Consider the following 6,258-nt stretch of genomic DNA (forward strand, 5'->3'; position numbering starts at 1 on the left):
CAGGCGTGTAGTACAGTTTTAATAGACCATATCTTTTTCGTTTGCACGTTGGGATGGATACTGCAATTTAGTGACCTTATCTAAGAAGTATCTAAGGATCACAATACCAGAAATACCAAAAAGGATACCCTATCGTAAATACTTATTTCTTTGGCCATCTTAGTTTTATCAGAAATAACACACAAACAGCATCAAACAGACGCATCATTTCAAATCCAACGCGCAAAACGAAAAAGATATGGTCTATTTCCCTATTTAAGGATTGAGCACCTCAGAAACCCTAAGAAACCCCAGCTTGGCTGCCCAGTTGCAGTAGTGGGTTCATTTGAATAAGCTATCTGCCGCTTTAATTCTTCAACTTCCAATTTGACATTTTGAAGTTCCAATTTAAGAGCATTACACCCTTTGCAGCTATGATGCTGTAATCCAGGAGAGGCGGGTACATCCAGGTCTAAGGCTTCCCGAACTACACCTTCCATGTTTCCGGTAGTTGATTCATCGTTGTCGGCGCCTTGGATGCCACCAGTGGCATCTTCAACGTCGCGAGGTGGATCACTACTTTCGCTTTGATTGCCTTTGTCAGCAGGGAGAAAAGCCTGCATTTTTCTCTTCACCTCCTTTTGATCCGTTCTTTGAACTTGCAGCGTTTTTGTTGACGGATATAGAGTGAATGTTACTCCCTTGGTCTTCAACGAAGTACATCTCTCGCTACTGGACAGCTTAGGTTCAAGCAATTCTAGCTTGTCAGCGCAAAATTCCTTCAATTCATCGACGGTTCCATCCCAAGTATATAGATTACGATTTCTGTCGAATCCTAAGGCCTTACAGCGTAAAATTTCAGTAGACCCAGGCTGTGAAGCACTCAAAATTACGGAGCTCTGTGAAGTCTGACCGGTCGCCGCCATTGCCAGGCATGTGTCCTTGTGTGGGCCCATTTTAATTAGTAGGGCTAACGCTCACACGGTCTATATGGGTAGTAAACTAGCACTTCACGTGCCAACGTTTTTTTTTTACAAATTGTCCGCCAATCAGGATGTGTGTATTTGAGTTTGTTGGGTGGCCACGGTAAGGCGCGTTGTTTGGTTGTTTGTTTGTTTGTCATTTATTTGAGCAGGTCGAAGTTTTGGCAGCTATTCAGCTATTCACCCACCCATACACTCACAGAGGACAGCCACTACACCTGGAATTTCATCGCCTACTCTTCTCGAATAGTGTGTGGGTTCTTTAACGTCCCACAGGGAACCAATGAACATGAAAGATATTTGTGAAATCGGGCCTCCTCAGTTATTTTAAGACCCTGAGCGTTGGTCCGGCCGGAGTTGAACTCACGACCTCCCGCATGGCAGCCCGATGCTCAACCGCAACTGAGCCACCGGTTGCACTGTAAGACAACAAGACTTAGGGACACACTGAGGACGTGATTATGTCAGCAGCAGCCAGAAAATCACAATATGCGAAAGAAGGTTTCTTCACGTACGACGGCTGTAAGAGACATAAGAATGTCACAGAACTTATTCTTTGCGATTCCTAACCGCGAAAAGACTGGAAACAGGTCTGCATATAACGTTCAGCAATTCATTGATGATTGTGTGCAGGGAGGCGTCGTGTGACCTCGAGTATCACATGTACAAATTTGGAAAGTCACCTTAAAGATCTAGAGGAAGGTAAGCCATACAATTTTAAGACAGAACAATCAATCAACACATCATCCTAAGAGGCGTTCATCTCATGATTACCCAGTGCTCATGAATTCAAAGCAAAGAAAACAATAATGAACTTCTGTATGTATGTACGTTCCCTGCTTTTCTTTCTTTTTGCTTTCGTCAGCCCAGCGAAAGCAAAAAGAAAAGAGACCTCTGCTAGCAGGAAAATATGTACGTAGATTGCACATAACTGTCAGACAATAGCTTCAAAAAATACATATTTATTTCTTAACACGACTTGTGAAGCAAAATATAAACTATAAATTGTCTAATGTAACAACGAATTATTTGTGGTGTAATTATTTGAAAAGTAGAGGCAACACAAAAATTCCATCACCTAATTTACAGCTAAATTTAAACTTTGTGTTTAAGCTCATAAAATACCATCCTTGGTTAAATTTTACACAACTTGCTAAGACAATTTGCATGGCCTTACTTTACACATGCCACTGAAAGAACCATGTACGCTATCCAACTTAATATCCACTTTAGCTCCCCCCAACAGGAGGTCACAGGTCATATAAAGAACAGGTCATTGGTTCAACAAAGTGAAAAAAGTTCTTTTTCAACTCTCAGTTTTGACCAAAGTTCTATAAGTTTGATAATATAAAAGAAATCAGCTAGTGCTTAACCTTATTCTAATTAAGAGAAGTGCGATCATCTGGGTCCGGTTGTTCAAAAGCCGATTAACCTAATTCCAGATTAAAAATTAACCAAGAAGTTTATTTCTCTACTCTCAAATGCTGTTCGACGTTGATATTCGGATAAAATTTACATTAGTAGATGTTGATCTTGAAAAACAAAAATAAGCAAAAGAAACTTTAACCAAAAAGTTGAAAACATGAAACAAAAGTTTACGGTAATCCTGGATTAAGTTAATCGGCTTTCGAACAACCGGGCCCTGGATGTTTAGTCCTGAGAACGACTGTTTAGGATGACAGTGACTGATGCTTCGACAACCTGAGCAAAAGTGATGTAACATCAGTAGATGGTGTAACCATTCTGGTTGTTGATGTGATAGGTTATCTAAGGGTCAATCCACACTGAAGACAAACTCTCTTTTTGTCCTGGGCCAATTTACATTACGGTAAGCCTGTCAACCCTTATCCTACAGGGGAGTCAGATTTCTGGATTTCTAGTGGTTGTTTGTGAGGTCTGATGGCAATACAAATTGAAACCAGAACTTGCCAATGACGCCTGTCATGAAAACAAAAGAAAGTTAACACAGACAAAAATTTTGTAAGGGTTTGAGGCAGAACAGCTGCTCCTTTGATAAATTTGTCTGAGTCAAAACATTTTGTCCTAAAACCTTGCTGGACAAACCATCCGCACTGATAAAAGTTACGTGTTGACAGATTTTTTGGCTTAAACAAACAGTTTTGTCCTCAGTGCGGATTGACCCTAAGATAGCACGTCAGTTGGCCTACTGTCAATGTCATCGTAAACAGCCTTTCTCAGGAGTACATTCACCCAGACACTGGGGCACTGTCACGCTAAATTTGCTGTTTTAGGTCAAAACTGGGTAAAAATCTTAATTAGTAAATTTGTTTTAGCTCACACATACAACATCCCCGACAACCCACTAAGAAGATCTATATGAAGTGTATTTATGGCACAAACAGCTGATAGTATTTAATTTTTGTGACTTTTTGGATATCGTTTCCATCCTTGGCCACAAAAAAAAACACAGAATAGCTTCAGTGCACTTCAGTGGTTATTGGTAACAAAACTAGAGCATTATTTTTTGGTCTTCATTAATGCAAAGACTTCTTTCAGTGCCTTGAAGTTTGACTAAAATAGCATGACACTGCCCCTTAAATTTAATTACCATATGACTCCTGGGTTCAAACCATTTATGAAAACCATGTTTATTTTAATTTTGGCCAGTTCTCATCAACAGTAACGAGAAGACAGGACCAAAGTTGAAAAGCAGTTATTTACTTTGACCAACTCACTGCAGTTACAGAAATTTCTGGAGCCAAAATGATTGTTGAAAACTGTGTTGGAAGTTAGATTTCACTTGAACACTGTACCTGGGCCTGAAGGATCATTAAAAGTTGTTTCAACATAATGGTTAAAACAATGACCTGAGGTGTGACCTTGGATCTGACCTTAACCCTTTGACCTGTGAAACACTTTCCTGTCAAAAACACAAATTATTTCAAAACCCTTAAGCCTCAACTTGTCATAGGCCGTCAAATGGCCCTCTAGATTGGCTTAGGCCCTAAAGGACATAAGGAAATATACACCAATGAACCACTGCATTAATCCCAAACACAATAGAGCTGCATTTATACTGATACAGAGAAATAAGAATTTGTAATAATTATTATTGCAGGTTTGCATGGTACATGATTTTGAACACTGCATACTTGGAGACAAGTCATCTGCACAAATTTTTCAGCCAACGATAATTGGCGGTTTTTGCCTCATAAGAGATGCTGGCTTTTCAGCATAGATACTTGTATTCCACATAAGAAAATGTCTCCTTAAATTTAGACAAATTATCATTACTTTCACATCCACAACAGGAAATAACAAATTGTGTTGTATCTCTGAAATAGTATGTGCACTATGACTGGCAGATTTATCAGGCTGTATTATACATTACAGACCACGACATACAGCCTACTAAATTCGATTTTTGATGCAACATTTTCTTGCAAGTTTTTCATATTGTTTATTTGAAAGAACTTTGTGAAACTGTTTGAATCTTGCAAGCAGCTATTTCAAAAAGCCATTAAGTATTAGTCATTTTCAGATTTTTACACATGCACCTGTACAGTTGAACACTTCCGCTTGACTTTAACAAGTTTTCTTTCTTTAGATATAATAATAAATAAATATCTTAAGTCTGTACTGTAAGTTAAGGAACATCGTTTTTTCCTGTTCATTTAATTACGTGGTCTTCACGTTTTGTGCTTGGGCCATAAATTAACAGAAAAAATTCGGTTTGTAACTTACAGTACACTGACCTCATTGTAACTCAGTTGGTACCGGTAATAGAGGTACACTGTACATGGATCTGTTTCACGTTAAAGTTGGCTTGTTAAGTTTTCTTGTGACGACAAAGCTCGATGCTGGATGGTCACAAATTTCGTACCTCAAGTAAACTATTTAAATAAACAAATACTGCTTCAATTTTCATGGCTGGAAGATACTATGCAAATATCCTTCAGTTCTTGAGTTCATCTGGGTTATAAATAAAAATCCTTTGAAACTTTGTTCCTAATATCAAGTGCTCATTATATCTAAAAGCTATAAAACAATGCATACAGCTGTATGACCAAAATTCTGTTAGGTCTTCTTTTTCTGTAGCCCAGGATCATGGCAGAATATTAACTGGAAAGTCCAGTAAGCAAACAACCTAATTTCAGAATCTGCTCTCACCTCTATATTATGATGAATATTTGGGAGAAGGCCAATACCAAAATTATAGCCAGTGGCAATGTAAGAGAACAGTAATTTTTTTTATGTCGTCAAAATAGTTGCAAATAATTATCATAACATATTCCTTTACTACAGTCCTAAAAATCCCATTTGGTTTTAAACCTCAAAAATAATGGTCAAGAATAAGATGTAAAATATTATTTTCATTCATTCCTTTTTTCAAGTTTAAGTGGTTTATTCTTGAAGCATTGCTAAAAGTTGAAATCTATATCAAATGCTCAAGATCCATATATTACACATTAAATAACACGCAGCAATCAGTTTGAATTCCACATAATATCTACTTAAGATCATCTCTATAATCAACAACAAGACTGAGTACCTTAAAGATGGTACTGCAACTTGGAATTTTCTTAGAGACCATGATCCCTGTTGGATAGACTTTTTGTAAAAGATTAAATTTTTAATTCTCAATTCATCGTTTGACCATATAAAATGATTTCTGAGAATGGTCAACTGCACTGAAACCAATGGAAATTCAAATGGATTGTTTCACTGAAAACATCTTGTCATGCAATGAATAATGATTACTGGTATTATTGAGTATGATCTATTCTTGCTGCATATGTAATTAAAAGTTAAAAAAGTACTGCAAAACACAAAAATACACAAGTACAAACATTTATAATACTGTTGAGACCCTGATATTCTTTGCATGACTTTTACTGTCTTCCAGCTTTGAAACAGAAGAATCTAAAATGAAAATCACAAGAATGATGTTCAAGAAAGGCAAGTTTTACACATACTATATTTTTAAAGTAGTGATAATACTGGAAATGCATATGTGTAGATGCAGTTGTCCCCCATTCAAAAGAGGTATTTGAGTCACATATGAAATTGTCTTTGCAGATTGATCCTTTTTTTCGCCTTGTTTAACTGTGTTTGCCAATTAAGGTTAAATTGTTTTTCTCTGAAGGTTAACCGGTCTTAACCTTGGAAAACTGACATGTGTTAGAGGAGACTAGCTTTGACATGCAGATGGTACAGGTTTCTTACTCTGGACATTGAGAAAAATCCCAACATACAGTGACGTCATACACTTTTGACTTTAATTTCAAGGGCTTTATATTCGTTTGTGCCGGAGGCAGGTCAAATAAAGACTCAT

Source organism: Montipora foliosa, chromosome 5, assembly GCF_036669935.1.
Source record: "Montipora foliosa isolate CH-2021 chromosome 5, ASM3666993v2, whole genome shotgun sequence".
In the NCBI taxonomy this organism is placed as follows: Eukaryota; Metazoa; Cnidaria; class Anthozoa; order Scleractinia; family Acroporidae; genus Montipora; species Montipora foliosa.